At 37.9% G+C, this 21,173-nt stretch overlaps 1 long non-coding RNA gene across 1 annotated transcript; it reads right to left on the bottom strand.

Annotated features, from left to right (window-relative positions):
- Positions 1-19,418: 19,418 nt before the first annotated feature.
- LOC139120710 (uncharacterized) lies at positions 19,419-20,912 on the bottom strand. The gene is made up of 3 exons (XR_011549136.1): positions 20,739-20,912; positions 20,210-20,382; positions 19,419-19,798 (listed from the first exon to the last, which is right to left on the bottom strand). It is a non-coding gene; the product is annotated as an uncharacterized lncRNA (long non-coding RNA).
- Positions 20,913-21,173: the final 261 nt, after the last annotated feature.

Below are 21,173 nucleotides of genomic sequence, written 5' to 3' on the forward strand. Positions count from 1 at the left end.
CAAATTGATTGAATGTGTATAGATGTGTTGAAATTTCAATATTTGTCTTTTTAGGGCAATTTATTCCATTCATGGTCAAAAAATCTGTATTCTCTGAAAGCGCTTGTCCAATTTCTTTGAAATTTGCTACACAAAAACGATTATTCATGCAGATTTATTCAGTATTTGCTATCGAGAAACTTTCAAAGTTCAACCCTTTTTGTGTTTTTGTGTTGGGATTTGTTGGATAGATGGCATTCTACGTAGTGTATTGTGAATGTTAAAACATGTGTTGCTGTTGTTTTGTGAGGCTGTTTTTTTGAGAAAAAAGAATTGAAAATGCCTTTTTAAAAGCAAATAATACCAATGACTTGATATGTTGTTTTATCATTATGATGTTGTTTATCATTATGACGTGTTTCTACTTGTTCACCCATTCTTGCATTCATCATTGCAATAAAATGCTGTGAAAAAAATGAAACTGATGTGGCCTGCATCTGTTTACCTTGATCTTAAAAGGCAATTACAACTTTCTGTCTTGACAACCATACCATAGTTTCAATGTTTTACCTAGTGTTCCTGCTTGGTTTGTACGCAGGAAACAAGTAGAAAACAGGCTCTATAATTTCATAATTTTCAAGTGATCAGAATACAAAAGTCCTGAAAAGATAAGATAATCACAACTTCCAGTATAAGGGATACAGTCACTCTAAATGTATAAATTAAAATTAAAATGTGCTGGGAGGATGTACTAAAAATACAGAAAGTTGCTTTCTGTTAGTAAAATCTAAAAAGAATTCAAAATTTTAAAGACTTTTGCAGATTTTTTTTTTACGCCTTTGTCTTCTTATTTTTTTTTTAATTTGCAAACTAGTTTGAAGATTTTTTTTTCCTAACTTCTGCTCTGAAAATTTTTTTTTTCTGTTTTTGACCACCCCCTCCCAAGATCTAATGGTCCGTCCCTTATCATGCAGAATGTTACGGAGCTATAACACTGTAGCAGAACTTTTACCTAAGAGTGACAGTAATCTTTCCCGACACAGGCGTATGATTGGTTCAAACCTTCGCAGTCTCGGTCAAACACCGGAAGACTATTCCATTTAACATCAAGGGATGTGATTTGCACTAAAGGGCGTGATTTTTACCGGGAATATTAAAATAAATGCAAAAATTGAAGCTATTTGTTATGAAATTGACTAAACATTTATTTGTATTGTACCCTGAAGGGTAACAAACACTCACTCAGTGTAGACAGGTTGACTTCCATAACAGAAACCACCTGTGTATTCAGTGTTCATCAAAACTTGCACATGAAAACTTGTATCCGCCAACTTTGCTCTCTGAGAGCAGCGGTGCAGATAGGCAGGCACAGATTGAACTCATTGCAATACAGGGGAAAACGCAGACAATTTTACACAACCCTTTTGGACTCGTACCACGAGTCCTAATCAATAGACGTTTGCATGGATGTGGCTAAGAAGTTTGTGCACTGGCATCTCTGCTACACGATAAAGTGCGCCGCGTACCGGAGTTCAAATCCAAACCGTGCGGGTAAATTTGACATATGTGTTTTGGTTATTTTTCATCGGGGGGGGGGGGGGGTCATCAAATTTTTTCGTCTGACAAAGGGGGGGGGTCATCTTTTTTCACGAAAAATGCAGGGGGTCTATATTTTTTTGAATACCGGCGACAAGATTTTGCCGGCCCCCAGGCCGTAAAAACTGAACGGTCCGGGCGGAGGGCTTCTCACTCTCAGATTTGATGGCTTCTATGAACTCAACTTCAACATCCAGTAACACTCTTTGTCGACCACGGCGATAGTTTCTTGGGGGATTTACTGAACCGGTCTTGCAAAAATGTACCCACATCTTCTTTTAATACGGTCGTTGCTGCCAATCGCAATTTCTTCGCTGTTTGTACATATGATCCACGAGGTACAAAACCAGTCGCCTGATCACCACCTATCTCCTCTATTTCGTGAACTACTTATTGCCGGAGATCACTGCTGGTTGCCTTTCCACGGGTGTAGGTTCTTCCCCTGTATTTTGCATTATTTCGATAGATTACTCCAAGGCGATAGCTATACGAAGATACGATGATCAAACGTGGGTCCTTTTCTGTTCAGACCGACAGTTGTGACCGTTAAAACAACTTGCTTAAATTTGCATGCAACAACAGTGCACTGTGCGGCATTCTCAGACGAAGACAGAAATGAAAACGTGTCGTCTGTCTTGGATAAAATGTTGCATTTTGTCTGATATTTCTTTGTGTCGAACTGTAAACCTTGGCTGTGCCAAACAAAAAATCCGTGAGTGCCAAACCCTGAAACTCCATACTAAAAAGACAAGCGCTGTAGGAAGTCTATAAATCTTATCAGTGAAAGGAATTATGGTAGGCCCGCAGATAGGCACCAAACGTAATCCAATCGAACAATACTGTGTAAAAAGTGGCTGGATGATAAAATTCACACAAAATGGCGCTGATTTATATTGTCAACAATTTGAACTTGTTGGAAAAGTTTATTTCTATCACTAAAGCCATACACTGTTCAGTAATGTTAGACTTTTGAACACGACCAAACATCAGATTAGGTTGCGATTTTTATTTTGCCAATGTTTACGACAGCCATTCAGTTCTACTTTTCAATTCTGGTACTTCTTATTTTTTGAGTCACAGTGAATTTCAAATCGACGTATTAATTCATCCCCATGACATAGTCATATTACTTATTCATACATAATTAACTTGTAAAATGTACACAGCCTACAAAAACAATGCTGCTAGAGCTAGCCAAATGAATATCAAAGGTCAGCACATTTTCATTCAAAACAAATTTTTTTATTATTTTAAAGCAATCAATTTTAGTAAAAGCTGATCTGGTTCAATGCTGTCACTTCACGAATCATAAAATTCTCTCTCTATTTTCCACGTTTAGCCTGCATTAATACTCTCTTATACTCCTTGGCGAAACCATTATTCACTGAGAAGAAAGCGGAGAACACATTGCCCTACTTAACACAGAATTGCTGTGTGCGATACCAAAAATAATGAGACGAAACAAAATACCAAGGCATCTTTCTGTCTATAAGCTTTTTGAACAAATTCCTGTGGTTGACCCTATCAAACGCTTTGGTAGCATCTAGAAAACATATATACAAAGGACTGTTAAAGTGGCGATAATAATTAATTATTTCTTTCATAACATAGATGCAAAGGTCAGTTGAGTGACCGCTCTTGAAGCCAAATTGATAATCTTCTGTACATAAATAAGCTTTACAACGGTCTAAGATCACGGACTCAAGCAATTTTGACACTACTGTTGCGAGCGCAATTGGTCTATAGTTATCTTTACTTGTCAGATCTCCCGATTTATCTTTAACAAGCGGAACAAGAACAGTTTTCATTAAATTATCAGGTAAATGCCCATGGATAAGCATAGCTGAAAAGCACAATGCCAGAATAGTATGCAAACGATCATTAGCATGTTTAAAATGCTCAGATTGCAGACCATCGAAACCAGCTGCTTTCCCCAGTGGCAGCTCATGAATGGCTTTACTAATTTCTACAGCTGTAATTCTCGGAATGTTGCTTTTGTTATAGTTACCATTTTGCCAATTAGAGACGAAGTCTTCGTGATAATTGTTGGTAATAGAAGACAGTAGAATTGAGAAATGATCCTTCCACGTATTAGAAATATCCTGTTGTCCAGAAATACCACCAACATTAGCCGAAAGAGGCGCGGCGTGACTGTTCATCAAACGAACGTTTTGCCATAAAGTCTTGTGGCCTTTGTCTCTGAGTGAAGCAGCAAGACCGTCGGCATTTAACTCATTTTCATGACGTCTGCATAACCAAAGCGCTCGTTTGAAGTTCGCACGGGCTGTGCTCATTTCCCCAGTTCGAGGTTTCCCCCGGTTAAGCCACAATCTGAATGCATTTCTAGCATTTTGGTGAAAGTCTTTCACGTAATCGTTCCAGCTGGGTATGACGTAATCGGTCTTTACATTCTTGCAAGAAAGGCAATCCGCAGCTGCATGACCAAGCTCATGAATTACATCATTATAGAAACGATCGATCACGATCTATGATTGCTATCTCTGCAAAACTTATCTTGGCAATATAAAGCTTCATCAGGAAGAGATATTTGCTGCAAATAACAGTCCGACAAATGATTGAAAGAACGTATTTCTGCATGGTCATTGACTTTCGCCCAATGAACACACTTAGTTATCTCATAGACACTCGAGTTTTTCTCGAGGGTTTATGTTTATCTCTGAATTAGATATGTTACTGTCATCTAGCAACGGAAGATCTTCGAACGACATTAAAAGGAAACAGGTAAATGGTCTGAAGCCACGTAATCTGTAAGAATCTTAATAGAGATAATGGCATCATGAGCTGATCGCGATGATACACAGTGGTCTAACCACGAGGTTGTGCCATGAGTATCACTTATATAAATGAAACATCGGAACACTTGCCTAGGATAGTAACGTCAGATATGGTATTATCACGCTCGTTGCAGAATAAATCAAGTTCTCTGCCAAGGGTTTGCCTGAATCAGCATTCCAATCGCCGATTACAAGAAAAATGTTGACATCTTGGTCTGATACAATAGTTTCAATTTTCGACAGATAATCAGCGAACTTGTGATAATAAGTGTCACAATCGGTTGGAAGATAGACACAGAGGATAAGAAGCGATTTATTGCCACATCGTATCTCAAGCCCAAGAATGCGACTGTCATTATAATGTTTATACTTGATACTGAAGGCATTAGCAAGCGATTTCCGCCATAGTACAGCAACTCCCCATAGGGTCTACCCACTCTGATACAGGTGTCATCACTCATTGCAGAAATACCAGATGCATAGAAATCCTTGTGTATGTTCGAAAGTAACGGCAACTCAGGCTTACATAGCCAGTGTTCTTGTAAAAGTATAATATCATGTTCATTGCACAGAGATCGAACAGCGTCAATGGTAGATTTAATACCGCGACAATTATACGCTATAATACGAAGAGCATTACTTATTTGATGGATAAAATTTTCTCACCAGAACACCAGCAGGCCAAACTAACGGATCCAGCAACTTGTCATTTTGACCATTTTCTACAGTGACAAGAAATGACGAGTATGTATCATACTTAGTTTTGAGTTTTTCACACTGCATACTCCAATCAATTTTCTTTCTAATGTAACTCTCAACATCGGCTACAGAGGTTTTTGGTAATAACCTACTGATAAACAATTCTTGCTGGTGGGCGCTGGTCGACAGCTTTCAAAGCAGCGTCCACGTCAATACAGGAGACCGTACCAATGCATAGCTTTGTACGTCAAGGTCTTGATTTCTTGTAACTTACTGTCGTAAAAGGTCCGTCGTTACTGGAAAGCGTTGAAACTGATCGAATAGCATGCGTTTCTTGTCTATATCCTAGCGCACGTGATTTGTTTTTGTCATAAATCACAACATCCGCATACGATTTTCCTCCCGTAGCAGCAGTTGTGTGGCTGCATACGCTGGATTGCTGAGATTTAGATAAGTATACTCACAAGCGTGTTTTTTGGTCTAATCACCGGCGGCGCAATCGGTATTAATAACCTTATTATTGAGTTTTTCTCAGTTTTCTCTGTCACTGTCAGTCCCTCTCCTTTTCTTCATGCTCTGACTGATCGTAGTAAATAAAATAAATGACTATATAGCCTAACCTATAGCCTCTTGACTCTTTATTTATTTTCACCCCATTACAAGGACGTTTATCTCTCATATACACATCTTGTAATTAATTAGTCAACACAACTAATTATGCTAATCCGTGGACTTATCAAGGGTTGGTCAACATTGCAAAGTTATATATTGCCTTACTGTCGTCTGTTTGATTGAGTGTATGTATAGTTATGATGGATAACTTTTGATTCAATGAAAACTAAGGTAACTTATACTATTTTCAAGTAGTATTGTGACCGTCTGTCCTTAATTTAAACTGACGGTTCTAACCACAAATTTGGCGAAAGACGTGTACATTAAAAAAAGCCTTTTTCATCGTGACGGCATTTTTAAAAAAAGGAGCATTTGTAAACTGAGTAATTTGGTGTATCAGGTAATTCAGCTTTTTACCTATATGGCGTGTCTTTTACATTTCTACTGCAGATACGGTGGAGAATTGCCTGAACAAAATCTCTTTCTCTGTTTTCTACCACAATATTACTACATAATTAAATAGTGTACTTTTCCTTAAATCTGTAACTTTCACATGGTCACAAACGAGTTGCACGCACGTTGTGCAAGTGGGTACAAGAGTTCTCCGTGTAATACTAGGGTAGGGCTAACGGTTTTGAACGATGTGAACAAAATAGCCTACCTGCCCAAAGTGTGAAACGTTACTGTGAAAAGTATGCCGATGCCAAGAATACGGTACTACTTGAAAACTCGGCGCACAGGCAGCTCAGTCCTCTTGTCCCTTCGTACTAACATTCAGGCCTCAGTCAACTATAACTTCTACTTATTTTTAGTCATTCTTGTTGCCAATGGCAACTTCACCCAACCGTGGAGAACTCTACGATTGTCTCCAGAAGCCAGTCTGACACCCCTTTAAGTAGGAAGCCTCATCAATTAGGAAATCTTATCAGTGAAAGGAATTATTGTAGGTCCGTAGATCAGCCCAATCGGAATTTATTTTTGTTTTCTACTAAAGCTTGGTCTTTTTGTGCCAACCATGGTGACGGGCTCTAACATTATTTTATCCCAAACAAATCTTATCAGTGAAACGAACTTTTGTAGGTCCGTAGATTGGCACCGAAGGTATTCCATGCGAACAATACTATGAGACACGTGCTGGTGGATGATACAATAAACACAAAATGGCACTTATTTACATAAAAGTTTAACCTTGTTTGAAAAGTTAAACCCTATCAGTGTTGTTAACTTCAGACACTGTTCAGTAATATTAGATTTTGAACACGACCAAATATCAGACGACACTAGACTGAATTTTCAATCGATGAATAAATTCATCTTGAGGACATAACCATAAACATTTATACATATCTAACTCGTGAAATCAATCATACAAGTTCGAGCTGGCCAAATTGAACACCAAAGATCAACACCTTTTTTATAAAACCTTATTATTATCAGGCAGTTAATCATAGTAAAATCTTATCTTGGGCAATGAATTCGCTGCATGCGTGATTTAATTTCCGCCGTACTTTCACATATACCCTGTATTACTTTTCTGAGTAAAATAATTATATAATTATTTGAGGCTTACAATTTTAGGGTAATGGGTTATTTGCTGTCCGAATCTTTACACAAAGCAGCAAGGTAGAACTATTTTCTCCCGACATGATGCCAATAATTGGCGGGCGATCAAGTCTCGGGTGTTATCAACAATTGTATGGGCAAGGATTCCGAATAGATGTCTTTCAATATAAAACAGCAATGCCTGGAGTAATATCCATCGGGGCTCCTTCAGGAAAATAATAATATACGTTCAAGGCGGAGAGAGAGAGAGAGAGAGAGAGAGAGAGAGAGAGAGAGAGAGAGAGAGAGAGTGGTGTGTGTGTGTGTGTGTGTGTGTGGTGTGTGTGTGTACAGGGGAATATTCCTTCAGATTTAGTCTTTCAAGTCACATTCAAGGTGTATTACCTAGTGCTTTGTATGATATCTGTTAGGCATTCAATACATTAGACCCTCAGAAATGAAACCTACGTTGACTGGCTTTTTAAAGACACCTCGGTATATATTACAGTCCTAGCGATACGTACATCGTGTATCATGATAATGAACATTGCTATTGACAGTAAACAGGCTGGATCAATATTGTGGACAAATTTCATTATGCATTTAAACATCATTAAATTGCCGCAAAGTAAAGAATACGATGTCTAATCGACATAACAGATGAAAATACATCTTCTAAGAGAAAATCATAAAGTATAAAGTTATAATAACACTACCTGCCGATTTTACTGTTAAAAACTCTCTAACGGTTCTAAACAGATACCTTTCTATCGTACGATTGATTTAACTCTCAGGAGCTCGTGTTCATTCCCATCAAGGTTTTCAACCAATTTTTGCAGCAACTGCTTGACACAAGCCTTCTGCCAAAAGTCTTCAAAACATCATTTATCAATATGATGGTTGTTCTTCCGTTTATGGCGTACAGACATTATATAGCATGCAACTGGCGTGGTATGAGCTGTGGCTATGACGTACTTTCAACACCCAGAATCCCATTCGATTTTATGTATCGGTCAACGTTCATCAAATAATACTACTGTCATCGGTTTGTGTCGGTTTCTTGTTTGTTTGTTTGGGGGTTTTTTGGTTTGTTTGAAAGACAAGTAAAACCGCCATTAGCTATGTAAAAATTGATACTTCCTACATCGCTTTCTTTGTATCTCACGTCTGCGTACTTCATCCTGTCTCAGTCCTCTGTCCGTGTCTCTTTCAAAGCTGCCCCTCTCACTTTGAATCACTCACTCTGTCCATTTCTATTTCTGTCGCCTCTATATACCACTTTGAAGCAATCATCCCCATATGTTTTTGTTTTCTACAAAAGCTTGTTCTCTCTTTGTACCTAGTACGGCGACAAACTTAGACTTGGTTCAAGCCGGTGAATTTTTTAAAAAATAAAACAATTTATACTACTTACTCTTGTGTCTCTCCTTTTTTGTACAAACCTATTCGGAATTCGGTAGCCCAGGCCAGGCTTTCCCAGCGACTGAATGCGTTATCTTTGAGTCTGCACAGTATAGTGAGTTAGTTTCTGCCGGATTCCGAGTGAAACTCCCTGTATAGCGTTCACCCCACTCATCGCGTCCACTCCACTCACGCGCGCGTTTCACATGAAAGTAAAATACACATCATTGTGTTCACTCCATTCAAACATTCGCACATCACAGACTTGAACCAAGTCTACGACAAGCTCTAACCTTATATTTTACCAAATGTCACACAGTCATCTAGACTGTGAGTAGCATTCTATACCTATGAAAGTACAGTATCAAGTCATGTGAGTTTTCTCTCCGCCACTGTACCGTCTCGCACCGGATGATCCGATTTATACCACTCCAGGTCATGTGACCTATTGTTCTTGCCATCCATTTATCCCTGGAAACACCTATTGTTCTTATGCAAAATAAGTGATCAGTCATACTTTTATTCATATGTAATAAGTAATCACCACACTTTAATGAAAGAAAATCATTATCATATCAATAAAAGTGTAGTGATTACTTATTTAAATATGAAAAAAAGTATGACTGATTACTAATTTGCCAAGAGAACAATAGGTCAAGTCGAGATGTCGAAAGCATTCACACACATTCAAAACAAAATGAAGACAATTTGTTCAATTGATATGTTATAGCATCACATTTTATAATTCAATTTAACTTTCTTTGGACCATGCTCAATGTAAGCAACATAATTTGTTGATGAAGACTGTCCATCTTTAGATTCGGCGTCTTCTTGGTTGAACCAATCTGTCTGTTTTGTTACATTGTTTTGTCGTAACTTGAGAAACTGGTTTACTTACAGATTCCTCTGATTTAACACTAGATGGAGGTGGTAGTAAGATATTCGACATGCTTTTGTTGCGCAGTAGACATACATTGGAGGCGCGTATACCGTCATCTGATATGTGACCTGTTTGTTCTTTGATAACCTGCTCATCGAATCCCTGATGGTACAGAGGTGTTGGCCGCATTCACCTGAAATTATCAAACACAAGACATGTGTGACAAATATCATGGAAATAAGTACAGCCTTTTTGTAACGTTTGTGGAATAGTCAAAAGAAATTCTGTGATACTACCGCACACACAACAAATTGTTTTGGTCAATGAATTTAATTCTATAGCTTTACAGAATTCGTTTTGTGTATAAATATTTTAGTAAAAGAATAAATTACCTTGCCAGAATATCCAGTGTGCTGGCACACAGTAAGTGAGGCTACCCACAATTCTCCATGATCCGTACACACGGAGATCACTCACTGAACTGAAGCAAATTTCTTCTGTACACAGAACAGCTCGGTCCATATATTAAAATTCTGGGACCATAGTTTTGATAATCATAATTCTCTAATTTCTCACTGTGAATATTGAGAAGATCAACCCCTTTTCCGCAGAGGAGATAGCAATTTTGTGATTTTGTCGACATAGATTTTTGAGAGCCATACACAATATTGTCAAGGAAACTAAGGGAATAAGTTGCATCTGTGTTGGCAAAAGAAAGGGTATTGATTTTTTTAAATGTTTGTAACAAAGGAAATTTGCATGTCTGACAGGTGGTATGATGAGACCATCTTAGTTGCTGATAACTTTACCATGACAAGTGTGCAATTTTTAGCACCTCAAAACATCGACTTCTCATTCAATTTACTCCTGAATTTTAACATGATCAATAATTTTGGAACATAGTTTTAACCAATAATTCTTAAATTAAATTCTAAGTTTCAAATTGTTCAGAAACTGATAAAATTGAAGAAGCCTTTAGCAAATAATGTCTGAGCACACAAATCAAAGGGAATTGTGGGTAGCCTCACTTACTGTGTGGCAGTCTGGCCAAGCCATCTTGCACATTTGCTTTATGTATTTTTTTCTGGCAGGAGAACTTGATTATCCCTTGGCAAGGGTCATCGATAGTACAATCCCGTCCGGTGTTATCATCGCCAAGTACTTTTTTAAGTTGAAGTACACATCGTGGATTTTATGCGCTCCGTAGTAGCGGCTGCTCTTATAGGGCAGTTTTCCTTTGTAAAATCCACCTTAGGTTGTTTTTACATGGCCGTCCATGGAACTCTAGGAAGTCTCTTGGGTCATCAGATCAGACAAGTTGACAAGGTCCATCTTGACCGGTCGAAAACAAGAAAATGGTATTGAAAGCCTAATGCATCCACGAGGCAATCACATGCATCTACAGATTGAATTCCTTCTCCCTGGCCAATAGCCAACAAGATAGAGTAAGGCAAGCCATTTTATTTAACCAATCAGACTAAAATAGTTTCCTCCTACACAGGTGCATTATACCACTCTGTAGCCCTTATTCAAGTGCAGATTTGCAGTTGACCAGAGCCCTTGTCCTACTTGTCTGGGATAGGTCTTTCTCCCAAACTCGCATGCCAGGTGCATAATGACCTCTGTGACCCTTTCGACGTACAATGGGTAACTCCAGTCCATTGTGGGTATTCAAATCAAAAGTAGACGATTTATTGACGGTAATTTCAAATTTTAGAGAAGATTGGCCTGTTTTTCGTGGTATAAGTCGTTAATCGCACCTCGTAGGTGAGCTGTTACAGTTGTAATCACCACACTTATGGTCAGGAACTTGTAAACATCACTCGGCCTTCGGCCTCGTAATGTTTACAAGTTCCTGACCATAAGTGTGGTGATTACAACTGTAACAGCACACCTACTCGTGCAATTAACTATACAAAGTGTTGAGCTGAAAATTATTGATTACGACGGCGTCAGTCATCACCTGTCTATTTTTGCCTTAATGCCGTAGCTTGATTGATTGAGTGTATGTTTAGTTGCGATGGATAACTTTTGATTTAATGAAAACAATGATAATTTATATAATATTTTTCAAGTAGTATAAATCGTGACCGCCAGTCGTTAATTCCGAGTACGGGTTCCAGTGACAAATTTGGCGAAAGACGTGTACAGTAAAAAATAACCTCTTTCATCGTGACGTCATTTTTTCAAGAAGCATATATGAACCAAGGGATCTGATGTGCCAGGTTATTCAGCTTTTTACCTACATGGTGTTTTGTTTTAATTGCTACTGCAGGAGATGGTGATGAATCGCCTGAAAAATCTCTTTCTCGATTTTCTAACATAATGTCACTATATATTCTGAACACTCGGCTTTTCCGAAGGAGTTGCACGCACGTTGTACCATACCAGTGGACACGGAAGGGTTCTTCGTGTAATAATAGGTTAAGATTAACAGTTTTTGACGATTTGAACAAAGTAGCCTACCTGCCCAAAGTGTGTAACGTTACGGTCAAAAGTATGCCGATTCCAGGTATACGGTACTACTTGCAAACTCGGCGCACTGGCAGATCAGTTCAGCTCACTTCTCTTGTCCTCTCGCACTGAACACATTCAGGCCTCCGTCAGCTGTAATCTCTATTTATATTTAGTATTCTTGCTGTCAATGACAACTTTACCCAACCGTGGAGAACTCTGCAACTGTCTTTAGAAGCCAGCTGACACCCCTTTTGGTCAAAAGTCTCATCAATTAGGAAGAATACAAATCTTATCAGTAAAACGAACTGTGCTGGGTGCGTATAGGCTTCAAAGGTATTCCATTCTAACTGTGCTCTGAAACATATGGCTGGATGATAAAATTAACACACAATTGCCTGAGTTAAATTTTCAAAAGTTTAAACTTGTCGTAACAGTTAATTCTATCTCTGTTGTGTCGGTACACTGTTCAGTAATATTAGATTTTGAACACTACAAAACATCAGTCGAGGTTGTGATTTTTTTTGTTGACGGTGTTTACAATAACCATTCAATACTGTTCAATTTTTGTAGGGCTTGTTTTTTTAAATATATATATATATATATATATATATATATATATATATATATATATATATATATATATATATATATATCACTTGTAAACTGTACTCAACCTACATATATATATATATATATATATATATATATATATATATATATATATATATATATATATATATATATATATATGTCACTTGTAAACTGTACTCAGCCTACAAAAGCAATGCTTGCTAGAGTTATCCGATTGGAATATCAAAGGTCAGCGCTTTTTTCAATAACCGTTTTTGTTATTTCAAGAAATTAACCATAGTAAAGGCTGATCTAGGACAATGCGTGTAGCATATGTAATTATAAAATTCTCGCCCTATTTTTCACTATACCCTGCATTACTTCTCTTAGTAAAAATAACATATATTTAAGCCTTATAATGTTGGGGTTTTCACTGTCTGTATCTGTACAAATAAATGTACAAAAAGCAGCGTGACAGAAGTATTTTCTTCAAAACTGTACCAATAATTGGCTGGCGATCAAGTCTGGGGTGTCATCAAAAATTGTATGGACATGGATAGGTGATAGATGTCTTTTATAACAAAATGGCACCGACTGGAGTTTGCTCTTCCTTATGCACTTTCTTAATGATGGCGAAGATTCCATATAAATCAAAATTTTCTCTTACTGCCATGTTTGACTTATACTTAGTGGTAAGTAGTTTAAAAACTGCTACTTACCTGACTAAAACTAATTTTCAAACTTCAAGTTAAGGGTATTTCCCGTTTCAGTCATTAAAGTCGGACACAGTTCACATACAACTTGTGTTGACAAATTGAATGTTCGGCGTTTTGAATGGGGCAGGAGGTGTATTTGCAATATTTAGATATTATTCCCTAATATTTTTCTTCGTTCAGCGAAGGAAAATACGAGTGACGTAATGACCGTGTCACCACGAGTCGAAGACGAGTGGTGACACAGTCATTACGTCACGAGTATTTTCCCAGCTGAACGAAGAAAAATATTAGGGAATAATATACTTATCACATGCACAAGCCAAGAATTCGTTATTTTTTGCAAAATAAAATAAGTTTTCCATGACGATTCCGCGTTTAAACTTTTGAACTACTTTAGGAATAAATATCAGTACGCCGTGCACAAGTTGTCAATCATTTCCAGTCGTCCGTCGTGTGCGTTAGCGCTCACGTTCGTTCGTGTGTGGAGCAAATAACAGCTCTCGGTCTACACGTAGGCTACCTTCCGCAAAGTTATACTCTATTTCAAAGATAGCATAGTCCTAGAAATTTATCACAGACGAAGATACGCTATTTTTCGGGAACAAATATCGACTGAATCTCGACGGCGCGAACACTGTAAACGTCGCGTCTGACCCTGTTTGCAACGCGTAGGCCTACGGAACCCACGGTATACGCGACCAGCTTCGAGTTCATTGTTTCCGCAAATTATTCACGTAATTCCTTGGGAATATACAGGCGGTACACTCTGTGTTTACATTGTTCGGATTAGTAATGTCGTAGTCAGTGAAAATATCGATTTCATTACATGACTTTGATCGTGGGAGAAACATCGGCTCGGCCGCCATGTTGTTTGTTTACATATTTACGAGCACACCGAAGATCGACAAAAAAAGGTCCGACGCATCAAAATTGATGACATAGACACGGGTTGTCGTGACGTAGAACGACCAGAGAATAAATCCCGTATTTTTTGTTCGGAGACGACAAGCTTGGCCTGTGCATGTGATAAAATACAAAGTACTAGAAAATAAATAGAGAGTTACTAGCCAATGAATCTTTCAGGGCACATTTTAAGACAACTATTACACGTTAATTGTTGTTACAGATTTATGTGTCTATTCAGGACAATCCTTTACGAAGAATACTGTTGATACTCCGATACACGTTTCTTTGTAACATATGTACATTGATTGCTTGGTGCATTTTAATTCTATGTCACCCACTATTTCACAAATTTAGTTTTTTTTTTTGCTCTGTCTTTAAAGTTTCAAACAATACAACAATTTCCATAAAGTATGACTCCGTACATTATTCCGAAAGAGAAACTAAGTAACAAAGCCGTTGTTGTTCGTTTCACGCAAATTCATTTACAGACTTTTATTGAGTGGCCGGATTAACTGAACAGTAATGTTTTAATCGGGACTCATTAAGAAAAAAATTGAAACAACTACAGATCACAAAAAAGAGAGAAAACCACAGGGGAATATTCCTTCTATTTAAATCTTTTAAGTTTCATTTGAAGGTGAATAACAGAGTACTTGTTTGATATCTGTAGGTAAGGCATTCCAAACGTTAGACCCTCAGGAGTGAAACCTACGTTGACATCTTTTGAAATACATCTGGGCACATAACAGTCCTGGCGATACGCAGACCGGTATTATAATTATGAACACTGTGGTTGAGAGGAAATAAGCTGCATAAATATTTGACAAATTCCATTTATACATTTAAAACATTAAAATTGCCGTTAAGTAAAAATTCGCTGCCTAATCATCATAACATTAAAAGATAAAAATAAATCTTCTGATGGAAAATCAAAGGGAAGTTCAAAAAGTATACACAATGCTTGCTTCTAGAGAATGACAACTTCATCTGTCGCATTACCCCATACTATGCATGGCAGCGATAGTCCATAGCCATAGCACTTTGGAACAGTCCTAAATACGATACCATACGATACTCATAGGGAATGTATGGTAGCGATCTATGCAAAAAACCTATACGCATACTGAATTTCTTTACATATATATCTTTATGGCCCTGATACGGATTTTGCGGCCCGAGGTCGTTCGGCGGAAGGACCCGAGCGTGCGAGGGCCGGTACGCCGTACGACCAAGGGCCGCAAAAGCCGTATCAGGGCCGTAAAGGTTTTATCATATACCTTATGGAATGATAAATATGTAGTTTACATAATATTCATCATTGTTTACGAGATAAAATGCGTGCGATATCAAAAATTCATCGCCATATGTAGTTTACATAATATTCATCATTGTTTACGAGATAAAATGCGTGCGATATCAAAAATTCATCGCCATTTGTGTCAATTTTTCACAAATGCGATGGCCGCTTCCCGTCGCGGATTGACATACATAATGACGTCATTTGTTTACCTGCAGAATTCTAGAACGCGCAAAGTAACATGCGTACTAGTATGTGACCAACAGAGATCCAGGCTGAAATCGAGGTGTAGAAAGGACAAAAGAGTGATGTCAATTTATTAATTTATACTAAACAGGCACGCACTTTGTATACACACGATTTCACTAGAATTTAGAAATATAAGCCGATGTCACCATGGCGGTTCCACTGTCGCCACGCACAACTCGATCTGACGTTCCCCAATCTCGCTCTTGCTTTGTGTACGAACGGAACGTTTGTGGATAGCAACGCGCGTAGCAGCCAGAATCGAGGTAGTTCAGAACTGCACACGGATTGCCCATATTTGGGCACCTGGCCGGGCGTGATACGTAAAAAATGCACGAATCTGAGGGCACCCCATACTTTACACAGGCACGTATAATGTAGGTATATGATAAGCTTAAATATGGACGTCCCAAGACTATTTTCATCAAGAGTCATCCCGAAAATCACTAATATTAGACAGTGGCTGCAAACAGTGAATCATAACACTGTGGGTGAGAGACAATGCGTGGAGTGCTGTGACGTGAAGTGTCTTTGTTGAGGGTAGAAATGTCAGTCTGATTTGGGAAGGCGATAAAGGCGTTGATAAAGCACTATTGGCGAAGCGAATCACGAGAAAGGAACGTGATGGATTAAACATACAGTTTTAGCAGATAGACCCTATTGTTGGTACAGGGTGGATAACTGTGCTTGGAAGACTTGGATAAAAGATCCCAAACGGCTTATATCCATAAAGTATTTCTTTATCGTCCGCTTTTCCTATAGGCCTAACTTGTTCGAGTTAGGATGAGCCTCGTAAGTGAAACACTTCTAGATTTTTGTTTAAAAATTTCTCAATAACACTTTCAACCGTTCTATTCGAAAATCAAGGATGAGGGATCACCGTACAATGTTTGGTTCTTGAGAAACAATTTTCTTTATTTACCGATATTTGAAAGTCAAAATGGTCGTCATCACTATGTTAACTCTATTAAGTAGCATACAATTTTCGCTTTTCGAAAAAATAAGGCGGTGATATTTTTCTTGATCCAAAAGCTTTAAAATGAGCCCCCACAATTGGAAGATCAGAAATAAATGTAACATTTTTAGAGTCCAACTATTTGTCACCCAGACGCATTCTACCTTAAACTATAAGTTAGTAACCTTTAAATTAATGTCACTGTCCTCTACTAGAAAACCTATTTCGTATTACTGCTTACCATTTGTCCTGCTGTATACCTATCTCCAATTAATAATTCAACAACCTGCACATAAACTTATCTAAGTGTGTTCAAGTCGATGATATACAAGTGGGTTTGTTTGTCTAATGGATGTTAATACGTCAGGATATTGGATTGTAGTTACCCTTACATATTGCATCCTGCATCCATCACTAGTAAGTAGATGTAGGTTTTTGGAATGACACTTCAAATTTCCACAACAGTCTTTAGTAGAACTCTTTTGTTACATTGGAATTTTACTCTATACTGCGATTATTACATCGTAAGATTGTTGTAATAATTGTAATATATATATATATATATATATATATATATATATATATATATATATATATTATATTATATATACATACATATATATACTGAAACCAAAATAACTCGATCTAAAATGGCTAGAAAAATAAAGTAACAGTATTATCATAGTATTATCATACTAGCCATCAATTGCATGTGTTCCATGGAAGGATACAGAACTTCAAACCGTCATTCTCCTTACAATTACAATAATATAGAATTAACGAACGTCATTTATAGTCTCATAATTGACTGTGGAGCAAAAGTTAATGGATTACAGGATGAACATCTGTCTTAAATGTTTGTCTGAGTGCATCTTAAATTTAGTAAATTATGAAATTATGATGTTTATAATAGTGATGGAAAAGACTGTAAACACATTCCCCATATCAAAGTGGACTTGTCCATCATGCTATCACATTGCCGGCTGCTGCTCGGGGATGATTTCTGCATTTTAGGTAAACAATCACACAAAACACTGTTATAATGGCAAATACCACAAGGACAATGATTACGATTGTGACGACAGGTACACCAGCTTTCAAGTTACGATCGAGAGACACCCGTCACGATGTTCGATTGCGGTGAAGTGTTACCGTAGTCATCAATGGCAAACAAAGAAAACACATATACGGTCGAATCTGCGGAGAAAGAAGACCAATAGTGTTCACTGAAACATATGAAAGTGCTATTACAACCAAGAAGAAACTTGTGGTTTGATAGATCACAGACATTGGGGAGGCTGACATATAGACAAATTGGCAGACAGACCGATGGAGACTGTGATACTGAGAAAGCAGTACAGATAAAAGCAAAATTTAAGGGCAGAGGCTGTAGTAATTGGAAAAACCCGACGAAAGATTGGCACACTCACAATTTGAAATGTTCTGAACATATTCCTAGAGATATTGGTCGTCATGTTGCTGTAAAGATTTCTAGTACAAGATAATTCATGTATTATAAGAACATTTTCACTTCACTATCGCGCAACCAGGCACTTCTCACCTGTTCTGGTCGTTACTTCGATGGTAAATTGTTCAGTTTGGCCGAATGGTTTTGGCGCCAAAAGATCACCTTCGATGACCATCTCGTGATCCACCAGGTCAGTCTTATTAAACTCCCGCAGCATCGTTGTAAAGTTCTGGTGTACCCTGAATTCGTAGCTGGTCGCTTCAATGATCAAGAAAATGAAGGCAATACATTTTTTCATCAAGTAAACGACTTCGAAGTTTGTGGAAGTTAAGTTTAATTTAGTCGTAAGATAATGTTTCCGAAATATCCTACACACTCAGTAAGAAGAACAGTATCGAACAGATAAATGAAAACTCGGTCGAATCGCATGTAATAACCGTTACCATTTTATCTATTGTCAAATGTCGACCAAATATTTTTGATGTGTTCAAAAAGAATATGCCAAGTGCATCGTTTGAGTTTTTCGCTGAGTTGTATTTTGTGCCCACAGAACTTCTTCAAAAATAGATAAAAGCAACCTGAATAAAATCTGTAAAAATAATTTTACAACCATACCTGTTTTGTTAATTTTTTTTTTTGAAAAAAATTACATTAAAGTCGGCCAACGACAAAGTGGAAACTTTGGGGAAACATACGCAAAAAATCCGAAAAATAGTACCGGTATGTGATGGTCCATCCCTATCTGACATACATGCTTTATAATAAAGGAAGAGCAACCCAACAGAAAATGTTGCGTATTTCACACGCTGTAGAACGTAGAAGTACCGAAAGAAAATGTCTTCGATACATAGAACAAAACATAATAATGTTGCCGGATGCAGCCCCTTACAACGACACATGAAAAGAAATGCGATTCGCTCATCTACTCAAGTGTCTTAAATTGTCGTCCCTGATTGGCTTGGACTCGCTCTACGAATATATTTATTTAACTTACCATTCCTTGATCCAGATCATCACCTGGTGCTGTGAACTGAAAAGACACGTGACCTTTATCGGAATCCTTCCTGAGAACACTCAAGTCGTCAATTCTTGCCGGCGGATAGAAGTTGTATACATGGAATCTGTATAACATAAAACAGTCATGTTTGTAAATCGATCAGACCGCTAGCATAATCAGAACGTGAACTTATCCTATTTCTGGCATAACAATCACTTTGGGAAAAAATTCACGGAATTTCTGCCTTTTCCTGTCCCTTTGATGTTTTTGATGATTTAAAGACACTATCATCCATCGTGCAATGTACATGCTGTGATCGCGAATTTTCACTGACAAATATTTAATTCTGATGCATGGCCGCATCCTCTGTCTCATCGTATGCTACAATTACCAGCACTGTAAGCTTTTGAATATCTATTTGCTTTAAACTTTCTAAGTAATATTTCATTAGTATCAATTCGCTGAAATAATAACGTTTCCAAGAGAACTTTACAATCGCAAGCAGATCCTTCACATGTAAAGCTTCCTCCAGTCGTTATTCTTTGAAAAGACCCTGTTGGGACATCTTCAGGTACTGTATCGTCTTCGTCACCGCTCTCAACGTTTGGGTCAATCGCTGGTCCGAACCCAGTTTTCTTGCTTGGACTCACAACAGTTGATTCCCGTCGTTTTCTACTTTGACCTTCATTGTGCACGAAATAAGCATGCAATTTGTTAAAAGAATGGGTAGCAGACGCACGTACACAAATTCATACAGATACACTAAATAGCATAGGCAAGCGACCAAGTGTTTTGATAGTGTCCGGGTTGCAAGGGTTCAGATCATCGAAAAGAAGCCCCAGGGACAGTAGATTTGACACGATTTTATCAGCCTTCTTTACCGATATGTATTGTACTTTATGCATTTTCAGATGATATTTTATTTAGCACGTTTTTTATAAGCTATGTCTTAAAACAAATTCATCACCTGGGCATAGCTTTAGAGGACAAAGGAGCACTAGCATCAAGTAGAAAGTAAATGTCAATAAATAATAGTGCAACAATCGGATATTTGGGAATGCCTTAATCAAAGAGAACCATCTGTTCGTCCCACCTTGGCGCTGTATCTGCCAGTTCCGTTGAAGTCCGTGAAGTACATGGAATAAATCCCATCTTCCTTAGTTACATCTGCACCTGCTCCGTTATCGCGAAGTGTGTACGTCAAAGAATCATCATCTGGTCTTTCTATAGTCGCTACAACCACGGCGCCGATAACAGGAGTAAAACCTAAATGATGGTAAATATGACGCACTCTTCTAAACTTATTTTACGTCATCACCCTATTTGTGACTAAATTTGTTCGAAGTAACTTCACTGTTTGACGGAAAGTGGTCCTCGTAAGTGTCTGATTTTCCTCCTTTTCTAACTTAAACTATTTTGATGTTCGTCGCACACATCTATGCTCGAAGGCATTCAGACATGGTATTGCTTGACAAAATATTCTGATGGGCTAAGTATGACTGACGGTCTACTTACGCAGCCAAAAGTAGACATTTGTACGAAATCTTTTAGCATATCATTTTCATTCAAGTCTCTTATTTGATGAATTTTATGCGTTTTTTAAGAGGGGATGTTATCTTTACCCCGAGTGACAGCAACATTGAGGATGGCGGCCTGTGGCGGAGAAGTACTCTGCACACTCCATTCTGACACCGCAATGATAGGATATTCATCCGCCGCCCTACTTCTTGATTGGACGGTAACTGTAACATCGCGTGAGTACCAGCTAGGATTGTGTATGACCAATTTGTATTTACCGACCTCGAAGATGGCAAAAATAAAGACAGAACAGCGGATAGGTAACTTTACTATTAACGAAGAAACATGCATAATTATAGATCCATGTTGGCCATCAGACCGAGAAAGGCTACTTCATCCTCTTTGCAGACTCTGTTCTAACGCTCTCGCTTGTGACCGTTCAAGCGAAGCTAATCTGATGAATTGATACTTGTCTTTGTTATATTTCATCATTAAGACTCATATGAACAAATACGGTGCTCATAAATGTACAATGCGCA

Source organism: Ptychodera flava, chromosome 20 (assembly GCF_041260155.1).
Source record: "Ptychodera flava strain L36383 chromosome 20, AS_Pfla_20210202, whole genome shotgun sequence".
Classification (NCBI taxonomy): Eukaryota; Metazoa; Hemichordata; class Enteropneusta; family Ptychoderidae; genus Ptychodera; species Ptychodera flava.